At 40.9% G+C, this 17,255-nt stretch overlaps 1 long non-coding RNA gene across 1 annotated transcript; it reads right to left on the bottom strand.

Annotated features, from left to right (window-relative positions):
• Positions 1 to 5,727: 5,727 nt before the first annotated feature.
• Positions 5,728 to 15,971, bottom strand: LOC115138871 (uncharacterized). Its single transcript, XR_010465278.1, has 4 exons — positions 15,781 to 15,971; positions 9,789 to 10,188; positions 9,481 to 9,626; positions 5,728 to 6,584 (listed from the first exon to the last, which is right to left on the bottom strand). It is a non-coding gene; the product is annotated as an uncharacterized LOC115138871 (long non-coding RNA).
• Positions 15,972 to 17,255: the final 1,284 nt, after the last annotated feature.

Genomic DNA, 17,255 nt, shown 5'->3' with positions numbered 1-17,255 from the left:
AGGCCGTCTCGTCGTTGTTGGTAATCAAGCTGTAGTGTCGTCCGCAAACTTGATGATTGAGTTGGAGGCGTGCATGGCCACGCAGTCGTAGGTGGACAGGGAGTATAGGAGAGGGCTCAGAACGCACCCTAGTGGGGCCCCAGTGTTGAGGATCAGCGGGGTGGAGATGTTGTTACCTACCCTCACCACCTGGGGGCGGCCAGTCAGGAAGTCCAGTACCCAGTTGCACAGGGCGGGGTCGAGACCCAGGGTCTCGAGCTTGATGACGGGTTTGGGGGGTACTATGGTGTTAAATGTTGAGCTGTAGTCGATGAACAACATTCTCACATAGGTATTCCTCTTGTCCAGATGGGTTAGGGCAGTGTGGTTGAGATTGCATCGTCTGTGGACCTATTTGGGCGGTAAAGCAAATTGGAGTGGGTCTAGGGTGTCAGGTAGGGTGGAGATGATATGGTCCTTGACTAGTCTCTCAAAGCACTTCATGATGACGGAAGTGAGTGCTACGGGGCGGTAGTCATTTAGCTCAGTTACCTTGGCTTTCTTGGGAACAGGAACAATGGTGGCCCTCTTGGGAACAGCAGACTGGGATAAGGATTGATTGAATATATCCGTAAACACACCAGCCAGCTGGTCTGCGCATGCTCTGAGGACACGGCTGGGGATGCCGTCTGGGCATCTTCCCTTGGTAGATAATGCGGTCGACATTTGATTGTGAGGAATTCTAAATCAGGTGAACAGAAGGACTTGAGTTCCTGTATGTTGTTGTGACCACACCACGTCTCGTTAACCATAAGGCATACACCCCCGCCCCTCTTCTTACCAGAAAGATGTTTGTTTCTGTCGGCGTGATGCGTGAAGAAAACAGCTGGCTGCACCGACTCCGCTATCGTCTCTCGAGTGAGCCATGTTTCCGTGAAGCAAAGAACGTTACAGACTCTGATGTCCCTCTGGAATGCTACCCTTGCTCGGATTTAATCAACCTTGTTGTCAAGAGACTGGAGGTGTAGTACACTATATATACAAAAGTACATGGACACCCCTTCAAGTCAGTCAATTCGTCTATTTCAGCCACACCCGTTGCTGACAGGTGAATAAAATTGATTACTCAGCCATGCAACCTCCATAGACAAACATTGGCAGTTGAATGGCCTTACTGAACTCAGTGACTTTTAACGTGGCACCGTCATAGGATGCCACCTTTCCAACAAGTCAGTTCCATTTTTGCCCTGCTAAGGCTGCCCTAGTCAACTGTGACTGCTGTTATTGTGAAGTGGAAATTTCTAGGAGCAACAGCGTCTCAGCAGCGAAGTGTTGGTCACACAATCTCAAAGAACGGAACCGCAGAGTGCTGAAGTGTGTAGCAGTCCGGACAAATCTGCGTTTGGTGGATGCCAGGAGAGCACTACCTGCCCCAATTTTACAGTGCCAACTGTCAAATCTGGAGGAGTTTTTCATGGTTCGGGCTAGGCCCCTTAGTTCCAGTGAAGGGAAATCTTAAAGCTACAGAATACAATGACATTCTAAACTATTTTGTGCTTCCAACTTTGTGGCTACAGTTTGGGGCTCGTTCCTGTTTCAGCATGTCAATGCCCTCATGCACAAAGTGATGTCCGTACAGAAATGGTTTCTCGAGATCGGTGTGGAAGAAGTTGACGGGCCTGCTCAGAGCACTGACCTCAACCCCATCGAACACCTTTGGGATGAATAGGAATGTCGACTGCGAGCCAGGCCTAATCAGCCAACATCAGTGCCCTACCTCAATAAGGCTCTTGTGGCTTAATGGAAGTAAGTCGTCCCCATAGCAATGTTCCAACATCTAGTGGAAAACCTTTCAAGATGAGTGGAGGCTGTTATAGAGGCAAAGGTGGGACGAACTCCATATTAATGCCCATGATTTTGGAATGAGATGTTTGATGAAAAGTTGTCCACTTACTTTTGGTCATTTAGTGTAATTTATTGTTACATGACTCTCAGATATAAGTGCAGACTTCACGTTAGGATACATCCTTCTTTCAGCATCTCTGTGTTTTGCATGTCGGTCTCAATTGGTTGACTTGAGTGGAAAACATACAGGGCTCTCACTCTTCAAGTTAAAATATATACTTCATTTAGAATAGTATAAAAAAAAAAGTTCAGCCATAAGGATGTTTTTAAGGCATAAATTCACACATCTACACACACACACACACACACACACACACACACACACTGCTAATCAACATTTTGCTGGAGAACAATAATAATAACTATGACGTTAAAACCTTGTTTATATATAAATAGATTTGTATAATGATAGAAGGATAGAAGGTATACAGAGAAGGTAGAAGCTAGTAAATTGGACTGACATATGTTCTCCATGCCTTGTGATTCGGTCTCTGCACTGACATGATTGTTGACGATACACTGGATGAATCCATTACCACTGGAAACAGTGATGTTGAACTCAGAGACTGACAGAGAATCCTGGTACAGTGGGCACTGACCTCCATCACAGACAGAAAACATCCAGCCTGAACAATTCACTGTGATGTTACAAAGTCCTGTACTTGAGTTGTAGTATGTCACCTGCATTGCTGGAATGGGAACAGCTTCTACAACAACCAACACAGTTCAGAAAGATACATTTTACATGTATGACTGGTGAAGACACTTTAAAGGAGATTAGCTTTTTGAAACAAAGCAGAAACACATAGCAGGCTACCAAAACACAACAAATCACAAAACTCACCCAACACCTTAAGTTTGTATGAAGACGTTGAATCTGTCCAATCGTTTTTCTTTGTATTTGCAATGTAAATTCCACTGTCTGTGTCTGTCAGATTCTTAATGCACAGAGTGTGGTTCACTGGATTATAACCCATCTTCTCCTTGTATTTAGGAGAGATCTCTTTATCATCAACTATTACAGTACTATTGACCTTCCATCTAAGTCCTTTAAGTTCCTCAGGTTGTTCTGCTACAGTCAGACACACTGAACCTCCCTTCAACCCATACTGGTCAATTGGAGCGTCTTCAGCCCAGGTATCTAAAGAGAGGAAGAGATTGCATCTGCTTTTTCAGTGAGGGAAAAACACCAAAAACAAACCAGGCTAAAACGTGTTCATTTACAATTTACTTTAACAATTCTTATTTGACCTTTTTCTTCTGTCCTCAATGCTTAATCCCTTTGGAAAATACAGGTGCACCATTTAGTAAATCTGTCCATATTTAGTAAATGTATCTGTTTTCTATAATATCAGCCAGCATTTTTTTTAAGTAGTGCTCACGATCCAAAACTGGTCCCTGAATCTGTAAATGTTTCTCTATTCATAAGATTGGTTACCAATCCAATTGATGTGATACGAATCTAATCCACACAATAAGTTAAAATAAATGTATATATGTTACTTGTGAGGATGAGTAGAAACCACAAAATGTTCATTTTAGAAGTGTGAGAGATACAGTCTGTCGTTCCTTGATCCCTGTAAAGATGAGTGACACAAAAACAATTAAGGGCCTGTAGTATTGTTTTTGTGTTTTTCTTTTGAGTTACCCCATATACAGCGCTTTGGGAAAGTGTTCAGACCCCTTTACTTTTTCCACATTTTGTTGTGTTACAGCCTTATTCTAAAACGGATTCAATCGCCCCCCCCCCCCCCCCCTGATCAATCTACACACAATAACCCATAATGACAAAGCAAAAACAGGTTTTTAGATTTTTTTGAAAAATATAACATTTACATAAGCATTTAGACCCTTTACTCAGTATTTTGTTGAAACACCTTTGGCAGTGATTACAGACTCGAGTCTTCATGGGTATTACGTTACAAGCTTGGCACAGCTGTATTTGGGGAGTTTCTCCCATTCTTCTCTGCAGATCCTTTCAAGCTCTGTCAGGTTGGATGGGGAGCATCGCTACACAACTATTTTCAGGTCTCTCCAAATATGTTCAATCGGGTTCAAGTCCGGGTTTTGGCTGGGCCAATTAAGGACATTCAAAGACTTGTCTCGAAGCCACTCCTGCATTGTCTTGGCTGTGTGCTTACAGTCGTTGTCCTGTTGAAAGGGGAACCTTCACCCCAGTCTGAGGTCCTGAGCACTCTGGAGCAGGTGTTCATCAATAATCTCTCTGTACTTTGCTCCGTTCATCTTTCCCTCGATCCTGACTAGTCTCCCAGCCCCTGCCACTGAAAAACATCCCAACAGCATGATGCTGCCACCACCATGCTTCACCATATGGATACAACAGGTTTCCTCCAGACGTGACGCTTGGCATTCAGGGCAAAGTGTTATATCTTGGTTCCATCCGACCAGAGAATGTTGTTTCTAATGGTCTGAGAGTCCTATAGGTGCCTTTTGGCAAACTCCAAGTGGGATGTCATGTGCCTTTTACTGAGGAGTGCCTTCCGTCTGGCCAATCTACCATAAAGGCCTGATTGGTGGAGTGCTGCAGAAATGGTTGTCCTCCTGGAAGTTTCTCCCATCTCCATAAAGAAACTCTGGAGCTCTGTCAGAGTGACTATTGGGTTCTTGGTCACCTCCCTGACCAAGACCTTTCCCCCTGATTGCTCAGTATGGCCAGTCGGCCAGCTCAAGGAAGAGTCTTGGTGGATCCAAACTTCTCCCTCTTAAGAATGAATGAGTCCACTGTGTTCTTGGGGACCTTTAATGCTGCAGAAATGGGTTTGTATCCTTCCCAGGTTTGTGTCTCGACACAATCTTTTCTCTGAACTCTATGGACAATTACTTTGACCTCATGGCTTGGTTTTTACTGTGACATGTGCTGTCAACTATGGGACCTTAAATTGACAGGTGTGTACCTTTCCAAATAATGTCCAATCAATTGATTTTCCACAGGTGGACTCCAATCAAGTTGTAGAAACATCTCAAGGATGATCAATGGAAACAGGATGCACCTGAGCTCAATTTCAAGTCTCATAGCAAATGATCTGAATACTTAGAGACAATGTCAAAACCTAAACTATACTGAAACTAATTTCACAAATAAGAGTAAGCCTATAGATACGACTAAATTGACATAAATATGATGAGTGACCAAATTAGGCGTATCAGTTGTCAAATAATACATGAAGGGATGGGTGTATCTTGTCATTGACAAATGCAGGGAAAGCAGCATCACTTTATCAAATCCTCCTTCAGTCACATGCAGGTAAAATATTTTATCTATATGTTTTTACACACACACACATTATTTCTACGTAGCTGCTGTTCACACTCAACCTCCCTTCACGTTTCTCTCTTTACTCTCTATCCTCTGAACCATGATGATGTGGCCAAAGTCTCTGCCTCATTGGAACGAACATTCAAGGCCTTAATGAAGGTTAGAACCTTCTCTGTTTTAATGGCATTTGCAGTTGCACAAGCAGGATGCAGTCCCCACACAGTGCATTGGAGCAAAAACAATCTGTGTTTTATGTGATGATATAGGCTAATGGCAGGGGAGAGCTGAGCAGCAGCTCTGTAGGCAGCATCTAAATACATTTAAAAAACAATTATCGGGTTTACAGAAAATCCAGAACTGCAGCCAATCCGATATGTGAGCTTTTGTCCACAGGACAAATGCTTTTAGTCAGAATTGACTGACATATCTGTAGTTCCTCCACATAACCAGCTGGATGTGACAGATACCTTTTATAGTTATATTTGTAAATATGAATTCACATCGTATAAAATAATTAGACATACAGTATGTATGAAAAACAACAACATTATTACATAGTCGGTAGGTTGTTGCTTGATTTATTTATTCATTTAATGATTGGTTTATGTATATACATGTATTTATTGATTGGTCGATTTGATTGATTGATTGAAAGGATGGGCTTCCCATTTTCAAACCGATGCTTTGTGTATAAACACTTTTTAAAGCATGTATAGCGCTACTGTATTCATCTGCATGTTTCCATTTTCGTTTACAGAAAATAAGACTGTTTTACATACTTTCTATCGCTAAAGGGGAAATCTGTAGTCTAAATAATAACAACGCGGGTACCCTGCCACCAATTGATTTACAAATACAGTTTTAACAAACAATGGAATTAAACAAGCATATGTTGTATTCTGCATGGATTAATAGTTATATACAATTCAATTAAAAGTACGTAGGAATTGCAGATTGCCACTTTAAATATGGATGAAATTAGACGGAAATGTTAAAAACCCATTATCATGATTCTCTCCTTCATAATTTCCCCTGTGTTTGCATTCTGTACCTGAGTCTATGGGTTAAATCTTTATCAAAGTAATATCAGTGGGTCTCAGAAGGATGGAGGGGTAATATCCTATTGTGCAGTACACCGTGTCTGGCTCTTTACATTATTTCCTTCGCCCACTGGGTGGCGCTGTGCTGCAGCTGGTAGCTGTAGGGTGCTGTAGAATGTCTCTGCCTGTGGTTCTATCCTCTCTTCTGGTGAAGTGTACTCCTTGTCCCCTGGATGCCCCTCTTCTCCTTCTGCTGATGCTGGTACTTCTCCTGGTCTCCCAGCAGTAATGTAGATAGATGTCACCTCAGATCCAGGGGTGTTCTGTGGTTCTGGTCTTCCTGGTATAGCGCTCACTGGGTTGTCAACTTCTGGAACAACGGCCTGTTAGGAGATGAGTAATCATAACATGCAAATTATCATTGTTTAAAATTCTCTAGACTCTAAGACATTGTACGGTGGGGGAATTGCTTTAACATGGTCATACAATGCATCATTTAGATATTTGATATTACATTTGTAAATGTTTTGATAAAATATTAAATTTGGCCTTTAGTCCCAAATCCCATAGAAATGCATTGATAACACATTCATAAATGTGACAGTTAAAAATAAGGAGTACGGTTTTGAAGAGACTGTCCTATATCTAGGAGATACAAGAAATCTCAGGAAATATTTTAGCTTTTCCCCCCCTACATATTTAACTATACCTCCGTACTTCCATACATTTTTTTAACCAGTACCGGTTACCTTCAAACAGGTCATAGAGCAAAATCCCCTTTCCACTGTGGGGTCACATTAGTTTGTAGCCCAAACCATTCAGACGCTACAGATGTTTTCCTGAGACAACGGATTTCAGGGATGTCTCGTGTTCTGACGAACATCGCTGTAGCATGGGCTGCATCTCAATCTACTGCATCCGCCTATTGCGGCCCATGCAAAAAAACAGATACAGTAGGGAGAACAAGTATTTGAAACACTGACGATTTTGCAGGTTTTCCTACTTACAAAGCATGTAGAGGTCTGTTTTTATCATAGGTACAGTTCAACTGTGAGAGACGGAATCTAAAACAAAAATCCAGAAAATAACATTGTATGATTTTTAAGTAATTCATTTGCATTTTATTGCATGAAATAAGTATTTGATCACCTACCAACCAGTAAGAATTCTGGATCTCACAGACCTGTTAGTTTTTCTTTAAGAATCCTCCTGTTCTCCACTCATTACCTGTATTAACTGCATCTGTTTGAACTCGTTACCTGTATAAGAGACACCTGTCCACACACTCAATCAAACAGACTCCAACCTATCCACAATGGCCAAGACCAGAGAGCTGTGTAAGGACATCAGGGCTAAAATTGTACAAGGCTGGGATGGTGTTAATGTAATTTCATAATTCCAATATGTTTTCATTAATTGAATTCACTTAGTCTATTTTATGAGAATTTTTAAGATTCTGATTTGCATAAAATAGACAGAGACCAGTTTTATCAAAATTAGATAATAGTATTTATTCTCGGAGCGCGCTGCCATGAAACCACGAACAACAGTTTATATACAAAATATGACGTCATAGGTTATAAAATGCCCTTCCTCCTATCGACAAGGGCAGAACAGGTTAAAAAGTTTATTCCAACCCCCTCGCTCGCTCACTCCAGACACACACTTTTCAAGATTAACTTCTGAAATCTCACCTTCATCTATCACTATTCAGAAGACAGCTCCAGATAATGGAAAACCTAGGAAAACACTCACTGCCTTATCTAAACATCCCAGAGCTAAGTTGAGTCGGTTCAACCATAGGTTAACGATTCTTTCTGCTTACTTAAAACCCACCATCTAGTCCCCCCCAACCTAGCTGGAATGGCATTTATTTAATTTTATTACCCCCTGTTTCATGCTCCACAATCCCTTCCTTATGAATTAATATTATTAATCAGATATAATAAAACAGAGCATAGTTTTAATTAGTTATAGTTCTATTTAAAATGTAGATATTGTTTAGTCATTATTTATAAAATTCCTAACAGATGGGATACAGGACAATAGGGAAGCAGCTTGGTGAGAAGGCAACAACTGTTGGCGCAATTATTAGAAAATGGAAGAAGTTCAAGATGACGGTCAATCACCCTCGGTCTGGGGCTCCATGCAAGATCTCACCTCGTGGGAAATCAATGATCATGAGGAAGGTCAGGGATCAGCCCAGAACTACACGGCAGGACCTGGTCAATGACCTGAAGAGAACTGGGACCACAGTCTCAAAGAAAACCATTAGTAACACACTACGCCGTCATGGATTAAAATCCTGCAGCGCACGCAAGGTCCCCCTGCTCAAGCCAGCACATGTCCAGGCCCATCTGAAGTTTGCCAATGACCATCTGGATGATCCAGAGGAGGAATGGGAGAAGGTCATGTGGTCTGATGAGACAAAAATAGAGCTTTTTTGGTCTAAACTCCACTCGCCGTGTTTGGAGGAAGAAGAAGGATGAGTACAACCCCAAGAACACCATCCCAACCGTAGAGCATGGAGGTGGAAACATCATTCTTTGGGGATGCTTTTCGGGAAAGGGGACAGGATGACTGCACCGTATTGAGGGGAGGATGGATGGGGCCATGTATCGCGAGATCTTGGCCAACAACCTCCTTCCCTCAGTAAGAGCATTAAAGATGGGTCGTGGCTGGGTCTTCCAGCATGACATCGACCCGAAACACACAGCCAGGGCAACTAAGGAGTGGCTCCGTAAGAAGCATCTCAAGGTCCTGGAGTGGCCTAGCCAATCTCCAGACCTGAACCCAATAGAAAATCTTTGGAGGGAGCTGAAAGTCAGTATTGCCTAGCGACAGCCCCGAAACCTGAAGGATCTGGAGAAGGTCTGTATGGAAGAGTGGGCAAAAATCCCTGCTGCAGTGTGTGCAAACCTGATCAAGAACTACAGGAAACGTATGATCAAGTTCTGCTTATCTGATATATACTTATGTCATGCAATAAAATGCAAATTAATTACTTGAAAATCATACAATGTTATTTTCTGGATTTTTGTTTTAGATTCCGTCTCTCACAGTTGAAGTGTACCTATGATAAAAAATTATAGACCTCTACATGCTTTGTAAGTAGGAAAACCTGCAAAATCGGCAATGTATCAAATACTTGTTCTCCCCACTGTATCTCTAGCTTAACTTGACAGATTTGTACCTGGATGTTATTATTTTACATATATTTACTCAATGGTGCGTCAATAGACTCTACGGTTGTTTCAACATAGATTAATGAGAGGGTACCTTCAGAAGCAGTATTTCTTTAGGGGATCGCCATCTTCTGGTTGATATGATGCATCCTACACCAACTAAGAATAATCCACCAGTAACAATGCCCACAATGATGCCAACTAGTGATGCTGCAGCGATCCCCTTCTTCTCAGCAATACCTGAGATGTCACACACACACACACACGTATACACACAAAAAGAGCATTATCAAAAAAAATTGCTGGAGAAGAATATAACTGCAATGATATTACAACTTTGTTGATTTTTTTTACAATGCTAGAGGAAATCACAGAAAGTGGAAGTTAGTAAATTAGACTTACATATGTCATTCATGCGTTGTGATTTGGTCTCTGTGCTGACATGATTGTTGACGATACACTGGATGAATCCATTACCACTGGAAACAGTGATGTTGACCTCAGAGACTGACAGAGAATCCTGGTACAGTGGGCACTGACCTCCATCACAGACAGAAAACATCCAGCCTGTAAATTCCACTGTCTGTGTCTGTCAGATTCTTAATGCACAGAGTGTGGTTCACTGGGTTATAATCCATCTTCTCCTTGTATTTAGGAGAGATCTCTTTATCATCAACTATTACATCCTTTCGGAACTTCCATGTAATTCCTTTAAGTTGATCAGGGGGTTCTGCAACAGCCACACATACCGAACCTCCCTTCAAGCCATACTGGTCTATCGGAGGGACATCAGCCCAGGTCCCTAAAGAGAGAAGAAGAGGTTCACCGGGTGCAGAGTTTGTTCCTGTTTATTCAGATCGGGATAATCTTAATAAGTGTTAAATCTAGAAATACATGTTTTTACTGAGTTACAGTTAATTTAAGGAAAACAGTCAATTGAAATATATTTTATTACAGGGAGAAATAGTCCTCAGCACCGGATGTGGAGGTCTTGGGCTGCAGTTGTGAGACCATTTGGTCTTACTGACAAATTATCTAAAACGATGTTGGAGGTGGTTTATGGTACAGAAATGAACATTACAGTTTCTGGCAACAACTCTGGTGAACATTCCTGCAGTCAGTATGTCAATTGCACCCTCCCTCAAAACTTAAGTCATCTGTGGTATTGTGATGTGCGACAGAACTGCACATTTTAGAGTGGCCTTGTATTGTCCCCAGCATAAGATGCACCTGTGTAATGATAATGCTGTTTAATCAGCTTCTTTATTTGCCACATCTGTCAAGTGGATAGATTATCTAGGCAAAGGAGAAATGCTCACTAACAGGGATGTAAACAAATTTGTGTACATAATTTGAGAGAAATAAACGTTTTCTTCACATGGAACATTTCTGGAATCTTTTACTTTACATGTTGCGCTTTTATTTTTGTTCAGTATAAAAGCTTTCCACAACGCAATTCTCACATTGCTTTCAATATGATTGTCTTCTCATTTGTATTTTTGATGATGAAGTGTTGAGCTATGATGAGGATGATGTGTTGTATGATGTGTCTAATCAGCTTGATACATTCAATTCTGAGGTAGAGCCTATACTTTTTGAAGATAGCATCAGTGAGGACATGGATCACGATATAGATCTTCAAGATAGGTTTCTCACAGCCTTTTACAGGGCTCTAAAAGCCAGATAAGTCCAGCTACACACACGTATGGTTGCTTTACTAAGACGGCAGTACAGCCAAGATCTATTCTTCTGGAAGAAAACCATGCCACGCTTGATAAGCACCAATCTGATAAAAAAATGCCCAAACAAACTATCAAATATGTATGTAACATGGATACTTCTAGAATACCACCAGAACTGATCTCTTTAATTAACCAAATGAATGAGCTCACCCCTCCTTCAACACCACACCCCACACAACAACACTCACCTCCTATTTTAAATCATGCAAATGATGACACATTATCACAGGTACCCCCAGAACTGATCTCCTTAATTAACCTAATTAACAAGAGGGGCCCAACCCCCACACATACATTCACAACTGCTATAACTCCTATACATAAACACACATTATCACAGGTACCCCCAGAACTGATCTCCTTAATTAACCAAATGAACAAGCTAACCCCTCTTTCAACAACACCCCCCACACATAAACACATGGCACCTACAAGCCCTGCAGGTTATGAAGACAATGAGCAACCACATGATGAATTTGATGAATTGGAATATTGTGTAATACATAAGATGGGGGACGGTATTGATTGAAGTGTCCGTGTTTTGTAGCGCAATAAATTTAACAATACAGAGATTCGTCAGTTATTTTAATTTCACATGTATGAATCAGAGCCATGATTATACAGTTTTTTATGTGATGATTTTGAATACTCTAGGAGAACTTTTAGAACGGGCTACAGATTTTGCCACAACTCATGAAATATGAGTTGAAATATGTGGTGATCGTCTGCAAAACACAGTATATCCTGTTTTACCAAATGGTGAAGCAGATCTTGAACAATTTACAGCCCTGTTGAACGTCTTGTTCAATCTAATTTATCCATCATAGCTGATAGGACCTTAGAACTTGTTGTACAAATAGTCCGCCAACCCTTAGGCGGAGGGGGTCAGAGAAGGAAACATGATAGTCTCATGCAATCAGAAATCATAAAAAATAAGAAGGGCTATCTCATAAACGTTAACAATCCTGGTAATCAGTTATGTTTTGCAAAAGTTCTATAACATTTACTCATTCCTGTATGTACGGATCTAGATGCTTTACAAAAGGCCAGTGACCTGTCCGATGCAGCCGTTACACCTAACACCATGTGAGGATTGTCATCGTACATGCCGTTTCTCCGACTGCTACGAAAAAATGTCCAAACCTTAAAATAGACAATCCCCAACATGTGGTATCCTACACCTTAATTTAACTAGGCAAGTCAGTTTAAGAACAAATTCTTACTTTCAATGATGGCCTAGTGCCTTGTTCAGGGGCAGAATGACAGATTTTTACTTTGTCAGTTTGGGGATTTGATCTTGCAACCTTCCAGTTACTAGTCCAATGCTCTAACCACTAGGCTACCTGCCACCCAAATGTTACGGGCATTTGAAAAGCAGAGACACTGAAGTGGTTCAAGAAGTGGAACATGAGTGCTACATTCAACCATTGACTAGAGATGAACATTCAGAGAAAAATGTGTTTTATGACTTTGAGAGAAATCAGAAATCAGGGGTTCATCTGCCTATTTTCGTATCTACGATGACTTTCAGGGTTGAAAAGACTATTCTTTCTAAAACATTTCAGAAATCCCCAGTACAAAAACGTTGCTTTTTTAGCTCACAATTCTAGATCCTATGATTCCTATCTTCTTTTGAACCCCCTTGATACAACAACGCTTTGCACCCAGTGTCATATCCCAAGGTAGTAAAATCTTGTGTTGTGTAGACCCCGCCTTCAACCAGAGACTCAAGTTTCTTCACATCTGAGGAGAACCTACATTATATTGGATCTTATCCCAGTCCTGAAATGTACAGGTGTGATCAAATGTCTCCCAAAGAGAGAGAGAGATTCATGACTTGGTCTGAGACTGTACGTCATAATACCTTTGATTTCCATGAATAGATGGAATTATACTGTGACAATGCTGTGGTTATACTGCATGACGGATGCTTCAGATTCAGAGAAGAGGTAATCAAAGATGCCTACATTGACCCCTTGAGTTGTACGACTATTGCATTAGCATGCATGAAAACCTATCATACACACTTTTTACTTCCAGCATCTATAGCTATTCCATCGCCTGACAACTACCGCCGACAATTCAAGTCATACTCTAGCGGTTCCATTCAATGGTTGAGATCGCTAGTTGGGGAAAAATTTCAGTCTCTCGATGTGCAAAACTGATAGAGACATACCCCAAGCGACTTACAGCTGTAATCGCAGCAAAATTGGCGCTACAAAGTATTAACTTAAGGTGGTTGAATAATTTTGCACGCCCAATTTTTCAGTTTTTGATTTGTTAAAAAAGTTTGAAATATCCAATAAATGTCGTTCCACTTCATGATTGTGTCCCACTTGTTGTTGATTCTTCACAAAAAAATACAGTTTTATATCTTTATGTTTGAAGCCTGAAATGTGGCAAAAGGTCGCAAAGTTCAAGGGGGCGAATACTTTCGCAAGGCACTGTACATAGTGTGGCTTGTCATAGTTAAGACGCTACCCATCCCGTTAGCGGGATCATTTTCGTCAGCAACCGCTGAATAGCATAGCGCCACAGTCAAATAATATTACTAAAAAATATTAATATTCATTAAATCACAAGTGTAATATTGCAAAACACAGCTTAGCCTTTTGTTGATCCACCTGTCGTCTCAGATTTTGAAATAATGCTTTACAGCGAAAGCAAACCAAGCGTTTGTGTAAGTATATCGATAGCATAGCATAACATAACATTATGTACACTAAGCATTAAGTAGCAAGGTCACGAAAATCAGAAAAGCAATCAAATTAATCGTTTACCTTTGATGATCTTCGGATGTATTCACTCACGACACTCCCAGTTACACAACAAATGTTCCTTTTGTTCCATAAAGATTATTTTGATACCCCAAATAACTATGTTTGTTTGTCGCGTTATGTTCAGAAATCCACAGGAAAGAGCGGTCACGACAACGCAGACGTATATTCCAAATAATATCCATAATGTCCACAGAAACATGTCAATCCTCAGGTTGTTTTAAAAATATATATTCGATAATATATCAACCGGGTGTGTAGGTTTTTCAATAACACCGGGAGAAGCAATGGCCGCTTTACTCTGTAGCGCAAAACTCACTCTCCCCCACCTATCCACTTATGCAATGTGATCTTTCACGCTAATTTTTCAAAATAAAAGCCTGAAACTATAACTAAAGACTGTTGACATCTTAGGGAAGCCATAGAAAAAGGAATCTGGTTGATATCCCTTTAAATGGAGGATAGGCATGCATAGGAACAGAGAGGTTTCAAAATAAGAGGCACTTCCTGATTGTATTTCCCTCAAGTTTTTGCCTGCAATATCAGTTCTGTTATACTCACAGACAATATTTTTACCGTTTTGGAAACTTTAGAGTGTTTTCTATCCGGCCGTAACCGGGAGGTCCGTGGGGCGACGCACAATTGGCCTAGCGTCGTCCGGGTTAGGGGTTGGCCGGTATACAAATCCTTGTCTCATCGCGCACCAGCGACTCCTGTGGCGGGCCGGGCGCAGTGCGCGCTAACCAAGGTTGCCAGGTGCATGGTGTTTCCTCCGACACATTGGTGTGTCTAGCTTCCGGGTTGGATGCGCACTGTGTTAAGAAGCAGTGCGGCTTGGTTGGGTTGTGTATCGGAGGACGCATGACTTTCAACCTTCGTCTCTCCCGAGCCCGTATGGGAGTTGTAGCGATGAGACAAGATAGCAGCTACTAAAACAATTGGATACCACGAAATTGGGGAGAAAACGGGGTAAAATAAAAAAATATATTTTTTTAAAGTATAGAGTTTCACTCTACAGGCAGGGTAATCAAACATATACCCCCATAGTTGTCCATTAGACATTAGATCTTTCAGTACAGTTACGGGAGGAATTTGGGTTCTATACACATTTTCTGGCGCATCATATATTGCTGATTTATACTCATTCCTTTCTCTATGTTTAGCCGTGGTCCTACTTCCGATGTTAAGGTCGTCACGGGCGTGTCAGTACTTCACAAATCCATGTTTTATTTATTTCTGCTTTAGAGTGTTCTGTGGTGTATCTCTCTTGAGGTGTCTTGTCGCTCGTAGTGTTCACAGCTCTTACTTATACTCAGGCATACCTACCCTTGAAATTACTTTTTCATATACACGCTCCCTAAACAGCAGATCCATAAGTTTACTACAACATTTCCCAACTGTTTCACATTTTCTTTCTGTTCAACAAGGTAACAAGGCTGTAATGTAACAAAATGTGGAAAAGTCAAGGGGTCTGAATACCGAATGCACTTTATATACACACATGGGAAACGGTGATTGTTACATGGCAGTCTACAACCACATACTCTATTATAGGTTATCAATAAGATGCAGAAGTTTTAATTGGCCTGCAGGGGGAAGTTTACAATCATATGGTACAGGGTCATAAGATATCTAGCTTCTGGAAGCATTACAAAAAGCTGCTGACCCAACTACACCAATGACAGTCGCATCAAATATATGTGAATGTGTTTCATTAAAAACTAATTGTATCAATATACCTTAGGTGAAACTGCAAAAAACTAACAAGGAAGTTAGCGAAAGCTAACTGTATTATCAAATTTAACATACAAGCAAGCACATTTAATAGATACAAAACATGAGCAGCAGAAAGTAAAGATTCCATACAATACTAACCATAGTGGAGGATAGAGAGTAGGAGTATTCCCTGTTTGGAGAAGGAGGAGAGGGGACCACCAGACATCTCTGTTAGGAGTTGTATGTCTGTTTCCTCTGGCTGTACGTCCTACCTATCTCTAAGTGATTGACTGGTAGCTAGCTCGACCCACAAACACACACTGAGAAGAGTAGAGAAGAGAGAAAGAGACTTCCTTTGATGAGGGCTGCTGTTCTAGACAATAATCCCTGTATGTTAGTTGAAAAGGAAGTCACAATCTATAGTCGTTCTCTGAAAATACCCCTTCACTCAGCTGGAGAGTTAGACCATCAGGAGTGGGTGTGTTTGGGGTCTGTTACTGTGCTGATCAGACTGATGGTATCAGAACAGTGTGTGTGTATTTTCATGTAGGTGTTGCATGCCTGCAGAAGGGTTTGCATGAGTTATCTTCCATGCCCATTTCTCAGTGTGGCTGAGGTACATGAAAAACCCGCCCACTTGTGTGTTTTCAGGAGGAAGTGGGTCCTAGCTTACTGACAATGGCCTCATTCTATGTTTCAGGTAACATCTTGTGGTGATGTCTCTTCCTGTGTCTATTGATCTCTGTGGCAACCTGCTTCTGTTTCTTTGGTGACACAATGACCTCACTACTGTCTGTCTGTCTGACAAAACAACTATTTCAGCAGATTTCGTAAGTTTTTGTGAGACTTAATTCGTAGGAAAGACACATTTTTATGCAGCTTCATTCCTAGGAAAATACATTTTGGGGGGCGAACTTCAGAACAATCTTTTGAAAGTTATTGGAGCAATACATTTTGGACTTTTTTTTTGTCCCACATTTATTTAGAAAAAAAAACTTGTTAATTTAACAACCCAAAATTGTTAATCAACTAGGTTGTCACTGAAATACTTATAATATAACAGTAGCTTATTGTTTTTTGTTTTTTTATTAATGCCAATGCTGTTTTCTATGCTTGGTTTCGCTTAATATTTTGGGATACTGGTGTTATGTCAGATTTTATGAGGGGTGCCAAATTGGTGTAAAAAGCTGTATTTGTCCGGTTCTTTTTGGTATCGACGAAGGTATTGGATTGGGGATACATTTTCATGATGGGAAATTAATTCATCAATAAATGTGGGAAACAGAAGACCTGCAAATCTGTTTGGTTTGGTAAGCTGATAATACTTGTATCATTATTATATGGCTGTGAAACCCATAGCTGAATGGCTACAGACTCAGCATTTCCAATTTCCAACAGGTAGTGCCCATTTATTTACAGCAGTATTGTCACGCCTTGGTCATTGTATTTTGTGTTTTTGTTAATTGTTTGGGTAGGCCAGGGTGTGACATGGGTTTATGTGTTGGGTTCGTATTGGGGTTTTATTAGCATTGGGATTGTGTATGATTAGGGGTGTGGTTTAGGCTTGGCTGCCTGAGGCGATTCTCAATTAGAGTCAGATGCTTATGTTGTCTCTGATTGGGAACCGTATTTAG

Source organism: Oncorhynchus nerka, linkage group LG12 (assembly GCF_034236695.1).
Source record: "Oncorhynchus nerka isolate Pitt River linkage group LG12, Oner_Uvic_2.0, whole genome shotgun sequence".
Classification (NCBI taxonomy): Eukaryota; Metazoa; Chordata; class Actinopteri; order Salmoniformes; family Salmonidae; genus Oncorhynchus; species Oncorhynchus nerka.
This window is presented reverse-complemented; position numbering and strand designations above follow the sequence as displayed.